This window comes from Chrysemys picta, chromosome 2 (assembly GCF_011386835.1).
Source record: "Chrysemys picta bellii isolate R12L10 chromosome 2, ASM1138683v2, whole genome shotgun sequence".
Classification (NCBI taxonomy): domain Eukaryota; kingdom Metazoa; phylum Chordata; order Testudines; family Emydidae; genus Chrysemys; species Chrysemys picta.
In genome coordinates this window covers 168,465,230-168,482,984 of record NC_088792.1, presented here as the reverse complement: position 1 = coordinate 168,482,984, position 17,755 = coordinate 168,465,230, and the positions used below count along the sequence as shown (strand labels likewise).

The window sequence follows — 17,755 nt, the reverse complement described above, 5'->3', positions numbered from 1 at the left end:
GACCAACTATCACATTGGGTATTTGCATGCTTGGGCTTTTCCACCCACAGAACAGTGCTATATCAGAATATTTGCTTCAAAGACTGATCCACAATTTGATGTTTTGCATTGTCCTTACCACACTTGGGGTTGGGGGGCAGGGAGGGAGGACAGCGGGAGAAGGGAAAACGGTGATAGAGCAGATGAAGCGGGAGATTTTGGAGATGGAGTGGTGTACTACCTGGCAGCCTGAGGAATCCATCCCTCTCCAGAGGATGTCAAGGGAAGCAGGACAAACTCTGGGCCCTTGACAGCCAGCAGGCCTGCAGTGGTTTTGTTTGATCTCACATACAGCTCCCTCGGGAAATGGATCACAGCACCTGCTTCTATAACCTGGAAAAAAAAAAAAAGAGGACTGCCAAAAAGCACATCACCTGCCTCTTGGCAGAAGATGGCACCCCTCTGACAGATCTGGTAGAGACATGGGAAAGGGCCAGGTCTTTTTACACCAGCCTCTTCTGTCCAGATATGACCAATGCTGATGCCTATGGGGTCCTGTGGCATGAACTCCCTACAGTCAGCATGGGTGTCTGGGACCAACCAGAGCCACCTCTCATTTTGTCTAAGTTGTCAGAAGTCTGTGGTCTGATGCCCATCAACACATCTCTTGGCATCAATGGGTTGACTGTGGAGTTCTACCATGCATTCTGGGATCGCCTCAGCCTGGACCTTGCCACCCTCTGGACTGAGTCCTTGGGAAGCAGGGTGCTTCCCCCTGTCATGCAGGCAGGCTGTGCTCACCCTTCTACCTAAGAAGGGGGACCTCCACAACTTTTGGAACTGATGCCAGTATTACTCCTCAGCATGGACCCCAAAGTTGTAGTGAAAACCATCTCACTATGGTTGAAATCCATACTGGCAGACCTGGCCCATCCCAGTCAGACCTAAACTGTCCTGGGTTGGACTATCTTTGATAATCTCGAGGCTGCCTGGTGCATTGTAGACCATCACTATTGAGCCTTGCACTGGGGGAGGCAGACAGAACTGGTCTGCATCCACAGCCCGGTCCACACCTTCTGCCTTCAGAGACTCCTTTATGGTACATGCAGTCTGGCATGGAGCGTGTTGGTGCACATCTTCCTGTGCCATCTCTGGCAGCTCCAATATGACCAGTAGCTTTTCTATATCTTCCCTAAGACCTCTCTGAGCGGCCAGACTTTTACCACGCCCTCCTTGGGACCTGAAATCTAGTTTCAGTGACCAGGTCTGTTGCAGCCACCAAGGGAGACACCTTTGTGTGAAGGTGGTTGAGTCCCCCTTGGGGCACTGGAGGATGGTCCTGGCTGGCAGTCTCTGAATAAAAGCAGCAGTGGGCATATATTGGAGACATGTGATTGGAGTCCATATGTCTTCTGTACAAAGACTTTATGCTAAGGGTGAAGACAAGAGTTGTTACTTACCCTGGGCTCTCAAGTGAAAAAAAGGAAACATCCAACTCAATTTTCCCTGATAATGCACAGCCTGATTAATCCAAACTTCCTCACCCCATTAATAGTTTCTTCTTTTGATCACTTTGTTCAGTTTGTTTAATTCTTTATGAAACAACAGAGTGAGTCCAGACTATCGCAGATGGGGAAATTTTTGACAAAACAGGTTTTTAATTGGAAAATGTTAACTTGTCAAAACCGAATTTTTTAGTGGAAACATATTGGCTTTGACTAAACTTTCATAGGGAAAGGTGTCAGTCCCTTTGACCGTTTCCCAGGTCCAGGATGCAACTATTGGTCAAAACTACAGAGAGTCCACCCCAAAAGAGCTTGGCGGTTAGGACAGTTACTTGGGACATGGGAGATCCAGGTCATGTCCCTGCTCTGCCTGATTCAGACCAGAGATGTGAAGTTGGCTATCCTACATTTCAGGTGAGTGCCCGCAGCCCCACCAGCCTATTGGCTATTCTGGGATGCGTTTCTCTCAGTCTCTGCTGCTGGAGTGGTTACAACTTGTATGAACAAAAATATTTATAGGATCAATGATATGAACCTGAGTCTCACATGTTCCACATGTGGGCCCTAATCACTGGGCTATGGAGTCAGTCAGTCTCTCTTTCTCTCTGGCCCAGTGAATATTTAATTAGTTATGCAAAGTGGAAGAGCTCTAACAGAGGAGATTGAGAGACAGAGACCCTATTGACATTAGATTGCTTATCACTTTCTATCAAAGAGAAGACGGTGATTTGAGCCTTATGTGCACATTAGAACCCAGACTGAATGTATGCCAATGTTTTTCAGAGTTGAAACTGCTCTCAAAGGGTGCATCTTCCCTAAGGGGCTGAGAGGGGGAAGATGTGTTCTTAACTTGAGTTAGCTTACATAAAGATTAAATCCTAAGGAAAATAAGGCAGTTTAATTCGACCTGCTAACTCATGTCTAACGATAAAGGCTAGAGAGAACCCAAGGGTTTGCTAATTTGTGTGAAAATGACAAACTGCCTTTTCTTCACTAGAATTTTACCTCATGCTAGCTACACACAAGAACACACCTTTTTTTCTAGTGAAGATAAAGCCAAAAGGGTAATGAATTATCTCCTGCCAATGTTTGATTGGGGTCATATTAGCCATATTGGTCACGTGGGGCCTCTCAGAAACTTTGTATATGGGAACAGAGAGTGTTGCTTCAGCAAGAAGAGGATATGGTTGAAAAAAAAGTTCACTAGAACTGTTTGGAATGGTTCTAATCATACCTAGTAGATTGGAGTCTCTCTGTGATGACTGATAATGTGTGTCATCCCTGAGACATTTGCTTCATCAATATGCTTATGACAGTCAACTGTATTGACCTGCTCCTGCTCCCGCTCCCATTGAAGTTCATCATTTATATGACGCAGGATCAAGCCCTACATCTCTTGCCCTGTGAACTCTCTCTGTCGTTAGATTAGTTTCTGCCCTAGATGCATGATATTGCCAGACTGAGATTTCTTATCCTAATTCTGGCAAGGCAGAAGGAGGAGGAGCAAGCTTCTTCCCAGGTCTTTCATGTCCCCACTAACATACTCATATGGATAACTGCAGAAAGGACTGTCTTTGTAGTAATATATTAGTATCAGTGGTATATTATTTCTCATTCAAATATTGTGAAACAAAGTATTGTAAATGAAATAGAACTACAAATTAATGAGTGCCTTGCATCTCAGACAGGTATGTGTTTGGGGTGATTAGCCTCTCGTGCTCCTCACCCCACAATGGCTACACTCCATTTTTAGCAAGCTAGATCAAGGGGAGTGTGCACATATAGGTCTTCTGGAGCTGTAGGCATACCCTAAGTCACTTTTAATATATTCATTATACTTTACTGTTATGATGTGTTAATTATTACACTGTATAGTCCTGAGCAATGGTCCTCGTGAAAATGCCCTCTATATAAAAAAAATCAGTGCATAATAGTAATACTTGTTGTCTAGAATATTAATTCTAAATTATTTCAATAGATAAGCTCTAGAGCTCTGTAGCTTTACCAGATGAGATCACATGTGTGCACACACACACACGTGCGTGCATGTGAGAAGCACGCACAGTGGTGCACAAGGGCAGAGGAGACTGTTGTTTTTACACAGTGCAATATATTTTGCTAAAACTTTAAAGTTTGTTATGTTAAGCAAAACATACTGTAGCTCAGATTAAAATGCATATTCAATTGATTAGCATTTCCAATTAAATTTATGGGCAGTAGAGATATAATGATGTTATCCATAAAATTGCACCAGATATGATCATGATGCCTCAACTGCATCTGTGCCATAAAAAGTTTAACAGCATACTATCAATGGTTCTAATTACCTCATTTCCTTTAGAGAATGGCAGGTGGCCAACAAAGTAAAATCAAATGAAGGGAAGATGAAGCTGTTGTTGGCTTTTAGTTATGTAAATTAAGAATTTTACTCCACAAGTTATTTAGATGAGTGGAAACATCCATTTGGAAGACTAATTATACAATACTTACTATGTTTAAAACACCCCATTGTACTTTATAGTCTTTGTAGGGAAGTATCTTGCATTGTACTAAGTTAATGGCAGAATTGGATCTGGCTTATTTCTTCTGTGAGAAACCTCCAAGGAAAACCCAGTACTGCAGAAAATGAATTGGTAAGTCGGTCAATTAGTAAGATGCACTCTTCCTCTAAATCAATCTCTCTCTTCTTCTCTGCCTTTTAAATAATTTCTGAGCCAACGTGCTAGAATGGTATTAGGATGTACAGTACTGCTGGAAGCACTAGCTTTCAGATGAGATGTAAAACCAAGGTTCTGATCACTTGCTGTCTCTAGGGATCCCTTAGTACCTTTCATGAGGATAGGGTGATTGCGTCATATTCTGACAAAATTCTAGCTGGATAAATGATAGAACTGAGCACACAGAAACGTTTTCACAAATGTTTGCTTAAATTCTAAAACAAATTGAGACTGAATTATGCTCACAATCCCTACAGGTTTGCTTTCCACAAATATTTGTCTGGTTAAGGTTCACTAGCTCAAATATGCCTGAAAAGTGAAAAATCTTCTGAAAAGTGAAATTTAAGCTTGAGCTTTGCCAATGGCAAATTTTGATGACATTCAGTTCTAAAATGTGTGATAATTCATTTCCATAACTAATCAGCCTAACTGAGAAAGAATAACTATACCACGTGACTCATGTAACTTACCAAAACAGCATGAGTTGTGAATTATGAATGTTTACAATTTACAAATAGTGAATGAGTTGCAGGCCAAGAGTTATTCATTGGACATTTGTGTGTGCTTTGCCTAATAAATAAGAGTATTTTGTGATCTGTTCATGGACATTCACAAGCCAAAGGAATCATGAAATACATATTTTCTCTTAGAAAAAGCATAAGACTGAAACTCAAACACTGGCAGCCATTTCCAACCCTAAACTTTTATGGGGCAGCTGGGGATGGGTGACCCACAAGCAAAGTTTTAACCCCCAAAATGGAGAAGTGCCAGAGACTCCATGAAGTTCACTAGAGACTTTGCTGTTGCATAGAAGGTGCTCAGATATTATAGTGATGAGTAGCAGTATAAAACCCAGATATAGATACATCATTTGTTGTTATTCATTTACTTAGTTCTAGTAAGTACATTCTTCCTGCTTAAAATTCCCTCTATTGGATGTGGTACTCCAGCCTGATATGGTCTTTTTCCATCTCTAAACTGTTGCATAGTGTTTCTGTGTACTGGCAACACCACTTGACATTTCGCTAACTATTCTGGTAGTCTCTGCCCACTTTGACACCCTCTCAATCTTCACTTCCTACATTTTCCCAGCATGTGCACTGTTCTCTGTGTGCGTTTCCCCTATCTTGCTGATGTTCACTGAAGATCCAGATTACTCTGGGACATTAGGAAGGATGGAGTTGTTAGCTGTAGTCATAGTGATCAGTAAGTGATGATTTGGAGATATTTAGTCACTGCTCCTTCCCTCTTTACCTTGCGAATAGACTGTTGGAATTTTAAATTCTGTGCTCTGCCTCTTCCTCATTAAAGGCAAAAATCTTTGCTCAGATCCACATGGTAAATCTTAACTCCAATATTCTGTTCTCTGTACATTTGGAGAGTACCCCTGGATATCAGTGGGAGATCTATGCACATAAGGAGGGGCAGAATAGCAGAGTCACCATCTGCCTTGCAGCTCTGACAGAAACACATTACTCTCAGTCTCTCTCAAGTGAGCTGGGCAGAAAACAAAAGCTATTAACCCTTAGATCTCTCTAGCTGAATATCCCGTTTCATAAACTGCCCCATCTGCTGCCCCATGCATAACCCCGGACAGTAAAATTAGGCCAACAGGCTAATATTTGCCTTTGGGAGATTGTCAAGTTCAAGGAATCTAATATTGAAGTGATAGGTGAACCCCTGAGTTCAGATCTACCATTTCCCCACTCCTATAAAAATAACCCCCTCCATGTGACTCCCAGGACTTCTCTCTTCCCGCCCCCGTCCCCTCCCCGCAACCTTAAAGGGTAGCAGAACACTCTTTACCATAAGATGCTGCCCAGTAGCTTGTAGTCTTGCATTCCACACTCTGAAAACTGAAACTGCACTATGTTCTTATTAAGTGGTGTCACACCAGAAGCACACCATATGCTGAGATCTGCCCTGTCTTCCAGTGAATTTCCAGTGGAATTCGAGGTTGATTAGAGATTTGTAGGTTGGAAATCTACAAGCAAATATTTTGAGATCTAAATTACCTGAGAAATCTTCCATGTACCTGGTTCAGTGGTGACTCCTAAGGGCTGTTATACCCAGGAGGGAGTTGCTTTCAAGGTGTTCCCTTGGAGGAATCCTTGACTTTGGAATTCACAGCCCCGTTGGTCTACTGGATCAAAGATCTGCTAACCTTCTAGTCATGCTTCAGAGACCATCTTCTTCCCCAGCTTTTTGGGGAAGTGGTAAATTTGGAGGGGGTTGTGTTTGTGTTATTATAGTCTTATTAGCTGGTGAGTATGCATTTTTATGTCAAGGTGTGGTAAACAGTTCTTTATTTCATACTGCATGTTTTGATTTGTGGATTGGATGCCCAGAACATGGAATGAGCACTGATTGGTAGTTTTATGTACCTAAATATACATATAAATAATTTTCAAACCAGGTACACCTCTACCCCGATATAACACTGTCCTCGGGAGCCAAAAAAAAAAAAAAAATCTTCCTGTGTTATAGGTGAAACCGCGTTATATTGAACTTGCTTTGATCCGCCAGAGTGCGCAGCCCAGCCCCCCCGTAGCGCTGCTTTACCGCGTTATATCCGAATTTGTGTTATAGCGGGTCACGTTATATCGGAGTAGAGGTATATTTAAAAGTTGGATCCTGTAGCTGAATCTGCATGGGCAAGTGCATAGGGATTTATGTGGGTGCAGAAGTCCTCATACCTTGACTCAGGTGCACAATCTGACCCTAAGTGTATCACTTCCTTCTTTCTGTAGGCAAATCCCTAGTTGTGTGCTTTGTACTACAGCCACAAAAGTAGAGGATGGTTTTGATGCTGGCTGAAAAGGAGGCTCTGTTTTAAGCCAAACATATAAAGTACACTATTCCTCTTTTTCACTTCATTATAATAAAGAGGGAAATCTGAAGCCAAACAACAGGCTTTTTAATTGACCTGGCAAATTAGGTTGTTTTTACTACTAGAGTTGGGCCCAAACCAAAATTCTGGCTCTGAACCCTCCCAAACTAGGGAAAGCCCAGATCCAAAATTGCAGTAGGCCTCTAGGGATATGTCTACACTGCGATTAACACCCCTGGCTGGCCTGTGTCAGGTGACTCAGGCTCTAGCTACCCAACTGCTTAATTGCATTGTAGACATTTAGGCTCAGGCTCCCATAAGGAGGGAGGGCCCCAGAGCACAGGCTCCAGCCATGTTTCTACATCACAAGTAAAGAGCCCCATAGCCCAAACCCTACAAGCCCACGTCAGCTGACATGGGCCAGCCACGGGTGTTAATTGCAGTGTAAAGATACCCTAGGTCTAAAAAGAGCAATGTGAAAATCCCAGGTACTACTCCTCCTGAATTTACAAAGTGATTGCAACCCATTTTGGATCAGAAGTTCCTAATATAGGTGGTTTTCTAATAATCCCTTAGGAGGACTTTAGTGGTACCTACAGATAATCAGAAGTGTGAAGCATCATTCTTAGCTCCTTTATTGTCCCAACATGATATACTCATAACTTGAAGTGCCAGCAATTTAAAACACTGCTCTCTCTCATGTTAAGAGGTTGGTAAAAATGGGTGTTTTGCTGCCACTAACAGGTAGAAATAAATATCTTATAACTAGCACTGTTCTTTTTCAGAGAAGTTTAGAAAGGCACAGAGCATTCCTGAGCAAGTGTTTGTGAACCATTTCCCAATTATGCATCTGCTAATCTTTTTGTGTGTGAAAGAGAGAAAAACTGTTCAATAGGTCAGCTATTGATAGGACAGGCTTAGCAAGCAGTAGCAAAATTCACACCAGTAATTTCTCTGCATGGGTCAATGAATATTGACTGCTTCAAAAGAAGCATCAATAATAATGATAGATTTCATTGCCATTGCTATGAACATATATTAATAAATAAACAAACACAGCACAGAAGTAATTTTGACCCTATAGAGCATGAGTAATCAATATCCCTCTGTCCTTGCCCAGACTGAATTCTCTACTTGGATTATGCTAATTAAAAGACTAAACAAAGTGCTGATTTTTTGGGTATAATTAAGAGATGGAGAACAAGGCAATAAGTGGCTTTTGTGGATGATTTAACGCTGAAGCAAAGCTGAGATGCTTGAGAACTTCAAGCATAATCTTCTACCCCGAGCATTATTTCTGTTGTACAGACAACACAAGAACAGGTTCAGCACATTACAATGTAAACAGAGTTTTAAAATGTTTATTTTTTAGCTCGTTAGAATTTTAAAGTTCTGTGCTACTGCTTTCTTCATACAGGTGGCCCAAGCCTCAAAGTTGGACCCAAATCAAATATCCATGTCTGAGCCAATGACTGTTTCTTGGACTTTGGCAATAGGGTGGAGATGAAAATAACACAAAAGTGAGGCTAACAACAGCAGTTTATCATGCTGACCAGTATTGCCTCATTGTTTCCTCGTAGTGCCCCATCTGTCTATAGCCATCTGTTATCTTTTGTCTTATACTTAGATTGTAAGCTCTTTGGGACAGGGACTGTCTTTGTACAGTATCTAGCACAACAGGGTCCTGGTCCTGGTCCATAACTGAGGCTGCTAGAGCACCACTGCAGTACAAGTGATCAATAATACTTTTCTAGGGAATAGTCTGTATGGAAATTCAATGATGGGATTGTATGAGTGCGTGTAATTATGTAGCCCATGACTCTTAGCTGGACCTTAACTTGCCTCAAGTATTGTGGATGCAATTCATGCCCACAATTAAATGTAGGCAGAAAGTGACAGGAACTATTATTTTCTCCCTCCCTTCCACCCATTTAGATACCTGTTTGATTGGTGGATGAAATTGGGTAGTCAAACATCTAAAGAGAGATGCAGGTGCAAATAACTGCATCCACAATTTTGTACCTGCAAATTTTGGAGGCTGTTTTTGAAAAAGGAGGCTACAATGCACAATGGTCTTCCAGGAGGTTATCGTACAAGACCGTATTAGATCTGGAAGAACCCATCAATGCTCTTGGTAAAGGGAACATCTTCAGACTACTTCCCTGAACCAGCAGACTCATGGCTTGATTTGCCTACAGCTTCCAGAACTGCAATGGAATGCTGTGGAGAGATTTGTGACTATACATGTTTTGGCTATAAGTTTTTCTGCCATTTTCATAGTAAACTTGCAAATGATAAAAGATCTGATTTATTTATTTTTTAAGGACTTGCCTAATTCAATGTCACCTTTTAAGGCCCTTCACAGCTTACTCCCAACCTGCCTATCATCCCTAATACAATCAGTATGAACCTCCACCCTGCCAAGGATGTCAACCTTCATTGCCAATTAGTCAAATTTTCTCTCAAGCTCCTCCATGATTTCAGCCATGCTGCTCCTTCTGCATGGGAGGAGCTCTTCATTGATATCTGTAAAGCCAGTATCTCTTTCAAATCCCTCTTTAGTCATCTCTCTGTGATTTCTACAAAACCCTTGACAGTGGCTAGGCAACTGATGCACTAAGACTGCTCTTATTATGCTGACCAGGGCCATTTCACTATGTCCTTGTTCCCCACTGTTCATTTTATGCACCTTTTGTCTCTCATCATATGGAAGCGTGCATGTTCTTCTCAGCAGAGACTGATGCTTAGCACAATGCAGCCTTCATCTGCAATAAGGCCTTTAGGTGATACAACAATGTTAAAAATATATACATATATAACAGTAACAATGACTCTCAATTCCAAACTGGCTAACAGTTTCCTTTTGATCCTTTTCATTCATTCAGACCCTTTCCTGCTTTCAACTTTTAATTTTTACTCCCAATTGAACCAGAGCAGAGGCTAATTCACCTAGTAGTGAAAGCCATTACCTCTGCTTCTATTTTTAAATGATGGGGGGGGGGGGGGGAGGAAGAGGGTACTTTCCCTTTTGGAGCTTGCCAGTTCCTTAACAGCACAACTTAGATCATGGTTTTGCAACAGCGGAATCATGTGTTACTATGTTATCACCTTTGGCCCTGATTCAGTATGTAATAGATTTAAGTATGTGTGTTTTGCTGAAATGGGGCCTTTGTACTTAAAAGAATTTAAAACCTTTAGAAGTGGATTTTGTTGTTGCTGTTTCCTTTTTAGCTGCTACTTTCTTATGACAAGCCCAAGACACCTCTCAAAAAGGTAGAATTTTAAGATCTCGGACAACATTGCTTTTATGCAAGAAACTGCAATGTGGCATTTGCCATGTAACTACCAGGAGAACGGAGAATCCGGGCCTGACTCTCCACAGCCTTGCATGTTGCAGAGTCATTTAAATTTGTCCAGAAGGTTACCAAATCAATATTTCCTACTGATTTACCCTATTGGTAGCACTTTATAACCACTTTGCACATAAGAGTAAATTACTATGCAAGGTACAGGACAGCAGAGAATTAGGCGCTAAGTGTATTTATTCTTTTGTATATCAAATGCTGCTGTAATTTGTGTACAGCGTTAAACAGAAAACCAACCTCTTTAGAAGTTCTTGATACTTTGAAGGATAAACACGCAGAAAAATGCCAAGAAAATCTAAAGAATAAACCAATTAATTTTTTTTCTCTTTCTTTCTTTCTTTCAAATGTGCTTGGTCACATGGCTGACTGATTACATGGCCAGCAATATGAATAGAGTGGGTGATTTTATCTACATTCTTCTCTTGACAGCTCCAAACCAAATTCTGATTCATTAGCCCCCATTACTAAATTCATCAAAATGCAATACAAGAATTTCATTTAATAGACATCTGGAGACACAGACACTCTGGGGAACATGACTATTGTTTTTACTCTCATCCTCATAAAAGCTATTTAAGAATTGATTAATTTTTCAGAAGCCGCAACATAGACCTAGAAACTGGCATCGGATCTATTATATAGTCTGAGCATGAACTCATGATGAAAGCTTGATCCAAACTAACATCACTAAACAATGCAGATTTAATAATCTCTTAATTAGAATCCTAACGACAAACAATAACAGTTGAATTAAAAATTACCTAGAGCAGTTCTCCTGAAATTTCTCATACAAGAAAGTGGGATACAACTTTCAGTGTGACATGAGGCCTTCTATTCTGTACTCCATAGAAAAGAAATTGAAACTACAGAAACAAGATCAGTTTTTCAAATAAAATCTACTAACTGAGAGAATCAAGGAGAAAGATAATCTAGCTATTGATTGAGAGGCCAATACATGAGCTTAGGCTAACAAAGAAGGCTTACAATGAGAGGCTGAAAAGCTTAATACATTTTTACCCATCAATTTCAGGCTGAAATACAAAAAACACACACAAGCTATTTACAAATAACTGAATAATAAATAAAATAAATAGATCACTACTATACTGCAACTATTTTTTTAAGCAGCATAGTCCATATTATTGATTTAAGATAGATCATGGCATACTTTTTAAAAAATAAAAAGATATGTGTATATATATATATATATATATATATATATATATATATATATATATACACACATACACACACACACACACACACACGATACCAAGCCTATACTCTATGCATCCTTGACATAAGGTATAACCAACAAATCAGGCAAAGTGACCTCCTCTTGATTTTCAGTGGGACATAGATTCCTAAGGACTAGATTCTTAAAGGTTTTCAGGTGCCTAAAGATGCAGATATGTGCCTGGTTGGCATTTCAAAAGAGTCTAGGCATGTAGGGTCAAATCTTTAAAAGGATTTTAGGTACTTAACTCCCACTGGGAGTTAAGCATCAAAATACCTTTAAAAATCTTGCCCTGAACTCCTGTTGATTTCAATGGGAGTTAGGCATCTAGTAGGATTTTCGAAAGCACCTAGGTACCTAAAGATGCAGAAATACCTTTAACAATCTGGCCTAGGAGCTTAAGTCACTTTAGCAATTTCAAAAATGTGAACCCATGGCTTCTTGCTATATCACGTTATGCTGCTCCAGCTTCAATCATATTTAATTTTATATCTCTTTACTCCCTGCTGGTTAGGGGTTATGCTGCTGTGTTTTCACCCTCTCTTTTATCCGTGCGTGTTAATTATATTTTAAGTTGGTATTGAGATTAATAAGTGTATATACTTAACTATGTCTCTGTGTATTTATATGTCCACTATCAGTGTAGCATCAGAGCACTTCAAGTATTTAAAACTACTAATGACAATGATCTCTCATGTCTCCCCTATGAGAGAAATAGCTCAATTCACTGTTTGTTTAGTTTCTGTGTGTTCATTGTGCACACATGAGAGAGAAAGAGAAGGCTTATAGTGAAAGCTTTAGTCAGAGAGAGGAGTTTACATAGAATGCTTTAGGACAGTTCATCCCGTGCTCCCCAGTGCAACTGCTATGCTTGACAGTCCAGTGCAGAGGGAGGAATAGGCCACGGCTCCATTTCCCCTCTGCTCCCTCTGGGGACAAAATGTGTCCCCCACCACATCTTGGGGATTATAGTTTTTCCTGGTCCTGACATTGGATTCTAAATCTGAGTGCAGTGATAGGGTAAGTGCTCTATCTTCTTCCCTGTGTGTTCATGCTTGGTCCAAGGCCAGTCTTGCTCACCGGATACAGTGGGATCACACCAGAATAAGTATGTCTTCTGGGAGAAGATAAAACAAATATTTAAAATTAGGTCTTAACCATCAGCTGAATGTTTTCAACTCATTATTACAAGTTAACAAGGACGCTCCAGATTAACAAACAAACTAACAAACAAACAAACAGACATAGCTCCCCTTGCTAGGTTTCTCCTGATAGCAGCCTACTTTTCTATTGTGGAAGGTTGAAAACTCCATATGGACCCACTTTGGGATGCTGGTTCAAAAATCTGGAGTATCCTTGTCCCGGAGGAAATTACAAGCCTGAGACATAACAAAAATATGTAACATTTTGCCATCTGGTGATCATTTATTAACTTCTCTGAGTCTAATAAGGGTGTTACTAAGCCAACCTGCCTAATGGTCTTTAAACCACCATGGACGTTAACATGCAGTTACACGGTGTTTAAATCATACCATGAAGTTCCATGTTTTCTGAATCCCAATGTCTCCTTATAAAATGGGCTCTCATTACTTGAAAAGTGATGCTTTCTTAAATGGTTAGCCATGGTTGCTGAACCTGGGATATGAATCATACTGGGTTGTTTCTGGGCTCACTTCATCACTAGTGAGAGCGCTACTGCAGCCCAAATTTTGCCCTCAGTAACACCCGTGTTATCCTGTAATAGTAGCTGCTGTACCTGGTGGACACTGCACATTTGTCACGAGACCCTAATCACAATAAACATATACAGAACAATTAAATGGATGTATAACTTGCCAACAAAACAGGATGCAAAATATATCCCTAACAGTTTGAGGAGATGTTTAACAGACTGGGGTGCATTAAAGGTGTAATACATCATGTTGGCATAGATCCCAGTAAGCTGACAAAATACAAGTGCCTCATAAAGTCTCATTGGCATTAAGAAATAAAGTAAAAGCTGAAGTTGGCCATATGGTAAAATTAGACATTATGTATTAAGCACATACAGATTTCAATGAAGATGCTCATGGTGGTGAAAAGAAGGGTGAATGGCATAGGTGCAGATAGGTATCAAATAAGGGGAAACAAGAAGTAATAATACATACAAAAATTCTGCTCAGAGATGCATGTGACTCTTGTGACTCTATTGATGTAACAGAGCTGAATGTTAAGACCAGTTTCTTCCTCCTTGCATGGTATACAGAGGAAGTGGTGAGGGAAAGTGCAGAGAACCCTTTCTCTTTAGCACACAATGAGGCCACAATTTATTTCCCTAAGTAAAAAGAACCTCGGGGAGATCAGGAAATGCCTGAGAGAGGAAGGGGAAGATTCAGAGGAGAACTCTGTCTGCCTTCTGTTCCAACTGATGCTACACAAATAGAAAAGTTAGATTCAAACATAAAATACTCTTGCCAAGAGGTTGCAACACAACACTACTTTATTTCTTAGAATTCAGAATTCTAACACAGAAGACCCAAAAGCAGAGAAAGAAAAAACAAGCTGCTCCTAAAGATACAGAAGCACAACTCACCCCACCTTACCCTGGCTTTCTGCAGACTGACTCTGACTGCACTGTGCACACTTCCCAGCAGAGCCCCCTAATCTGCAGGACCATGAAACCTTTTAGGACTTAAACTGACAGCTTGTAATTTTTTACACAGTTTTCAATACACCACAGAGGTCAGTGGCATAAATGCCCTGATCTAGTCCAAAGTGTGCCACTAAATACTTTAGAGGAGAAAAGGAAACCAGGTCTGAGCCACAGGGAAGCCAATAGTCTGAATAGAACTATTTTAGCAGATCCAGTTTCTTTTCTCAAAAAGAAGAACAGGAGTACTTGTGGCACCTTAGAGACTAACAAATTTATTAGAGCATAAGCTTTCGTGGACTACAGCCCACTTCTTATGCTCTAATAAATTTGTTAGTCTCTAAGGTGCCACAAGTACTCCTGTTCTTCTTTTTGCGGATACAGACTAACACGGCTGCTACTCTGAAACCTTTCTTTTCTCAGGGATCCTTCTCCACATCAGTCCCTCTGTATTGTTGCTGAGGAAGTTAGAGTTGCAAAAGTGGGACTACTTACCTTGAAGAGCAACTTCAGAGAGACATGCAGTTTAAGATCAGAGGGACCACCAGATCTAGTCTGACCGCCTACATATCACAGGACACTACACATCACCCAGCCACTCCATTCCCAAGCCTAACAACCAGAATGAGACCCACAAAACAAAAACAATTACAGTGCACATTATAACATGTGATACTTACTTCATGATGTAGGTTGGATACACTATGACACTGCTGCAATGGGACACAGTGCTATCTCCTATTGATAAATCATCATAAGGTGAACACAAAGGACTGTCAGGATGTTGTATCCTCATTATTTGGTGGCCTACGATAGGCTGTCACAGACTCCATTCATTATACATTCTTCTCTTCCCACTTGGCTCCTAGAAGAACAGGGTTCTTCTTCTCCCTCTCCTGGTTGTTTATAGAAGTGTGAGTCTCTGTTCTTAAAGCGCCTGTTCCTAATTGCTTGAGGGATGGGCTATTTTGGCAGAGGGGATGAATGCACATAGATCAATAAGGCAAGACTGGGTGGAAGCAATATTATTTTAAGTTGGTTAAAAATTAGGGGTGAAATTCTGGCCCCATTAAAGTCAGTGGCAAAACTTCCACTAACTTAAGGAACCAGGATTTCAATCTAGGGTTATTAAAAATATAAGGCCTTTTCCTATGCATGGAGGAGCTGGAATGTCTACTGCCTCCTCTGTAGGCTGGGACTTAGACAGCTCACTCTGCAATCTTTGCATCACACATCTAGTTATGAGGACTTTTTTAGTGCCTTGAACTGTCCTGTTTTATTACTGCCTACTGTCCTTTTAAAAAGTATGTTACTGTGAACTAACTGTGCCATCTTGCGGTAGCTTGGAAGAAATACCAGAATGTGTTTGCATGCTACAGTATTGTCTATCACAACATCCTTTTTCACTTTGAAAGAGATGGGCTCTTCTTGAAACACTTGGAGAGTCTGGCTACCTGCCAGGATAATTAAAAAACAAACGCACACACTAATTAGAAAGGTAGTTTGCTCTCATCTTACTCCCCAGATCTATTGGGGTTTACACAATTTCACCATAGAAATATTCTTCTATCCACCCATTGTAAATTTTTTATTTACATAGATCTCAACTGTTAGAGCTGGGGAGAGAGGGGGAATTCCCAGTTTCACAAGTATGGTGGAAAAAAACCCCAAAACATCTTGCAGCTTCATCTGCCTTCCCCTTTATGCTTGTTAATTTTTGCAGGGAAAGGGGGAAATCTGTTTTTGTAGAAGATTTTTCCCAACAGAAGTGGCAATATTTTGTTTCTGGCTGATTTGGAAGAGGTCCTGATAGATTCCAGTGTGACCAAAGTTAGAAATTTGTGAACTTACAACAATCACAGTTTTCACAGGCTGCTAGATTTTATTTTTATTTTTTTTTAAATTGAGAATAATGTTATGATGATTGATTTCATTACAGCAGTTGCAAAGGAGAAAGGGAAGAGACCAAAGGGGAAATACTGGCCCCTTTGAAGTCAGAGTAATATTCCCATTGACTTCAAAGGTGCTAGGATTTCATATCTCAGCACTTACTAGCTCCTGTACTGCCCATTTTCTCCTTGTTCTCCTCACTTGATCAGCCAGTGGGGGTGCTCAGACATTTCAGTGAAGTGGTCCTATATGATTAGATAGATTTGATAGGTAGAGTTGTCTGGAATCAGTTGAGGGCAAGTATGAGGGAAGCGTCACAATTACCCCATTGTCCACACACCCTTTGAAACTGCAATTTTTAGAGATGGGACCAAACTGAAACCAGGGCTGTTCACACCTCAAACTTCAAAACTATTAGAAATCCAAACACAGAGCTGATTTTGCAATGGACCAAAACAAATCCCTGAATCTGAGTACCCTGGACTCTGCAATGTTTGTCATCTGGATCCAGATCTGCATTTTATAACTGGGTCACATCCATACAAATCTTGAGCAACACCATTGAATCCATTTTGTGCAAATTACAAACAAATGGCACAAAGAGCCTGATCCTTCTCTCTTTGGAGTAGTTGGGAGGATTCAGTGCTCAAATGCATTAATAAGAGGCAATTTTGCTACTAGAAAATATTCTATATCCTGATACAAACAAGTACTGAACAACTCAGGGCTGAAACTTACCTGAAGCTTTACACTTTGAAACTAGTTCAATGACAGGTTCAGAGGTACAGCAGAGACAGAAATAGTTCAGAGGGTGACAGGGGTTATAACAGCTAAGCTAAAGGAACTGACCTCCCCTCCCCTATACAAACTACACCCATAGCATGCTCAGATTTTCTGTCAGGATTTCAGCCCATTTCTAAGGCTAATTATTGGGGACAGCTGACTACCATAACAAATTTGCTGAATACAATACTGGCCCTAGAGTTGTCAGCTGACTGTTGTTGACTATCCCTCTGAAAATGTTGGGCTGCTAGATAGTCTTTTAATCCACCTGTAAGTATGCTGCTACCAGCTGGGGTGTGCTGCTATATGCAACAGAATAAAGCTAGCGATTCTAATTAGAAGAGTTGGATGAAAAAAAGGTGGAAATTTGTGATACAAAAAGTTTGTGAGATTCCTCACCCATCCCCCAATTTCAAGTTTTCAAAACATCCACCAGGTCTATATTTTAACCAAAACAGGAGGGAAAAAATGCAAAAAAGTCATCAAAACTAGAGCAGGCCAGAGGATGACAATTACATTTCACAACAATTTATGAGGTGTCAAAATGGCCATTTTCAGAATGAAAAGGACAGGTTCTCAATTCAACTCTCTCTGGTCAGAAGTGACCAGAAAGAAGTTCACCCCAGAAATCTTCCTGTTGAAAACTCCGTTGAAACCAGTATGTCTTCACAAAATATTCTAGTTTCAAGGAAATAGCATATTTGGGGGGGGGATACTAAAAAATGCTTCAACCAGCTCTAATAAAAAAAACTAAATTCTGTAAATTTCAAATGTTATAATTAAAAAATGTGAAAAATGTTGATCAGCTGAACTAATTAGT

The 17,755-nt window shown here is 40.5% G+C and overlaps 1 long non-coding RNA gene across 1 annotated transcript; it reads right to left on the bottom strand.

Moving 5' to 3' along the window:
- Positions 1–90: 90 nt before the first annotated feature.
- LOC135981597 (uncharacterized) lies at positions 91–17,515 on the bottom strand. The gene is made up of 3 exons (XR_010598683.1): positions 16,891–17,515; positions 10,634–12,750; positions 91–372 (listed from the first exon to the last, which is right to left on the bottom strand). It is a non-coding gene; the product is annotated as an uncharacterized LOC135981597 (long non-coding RNA).
- Positions 17,516–17,755: the final 240 nt, after the last annotated feature.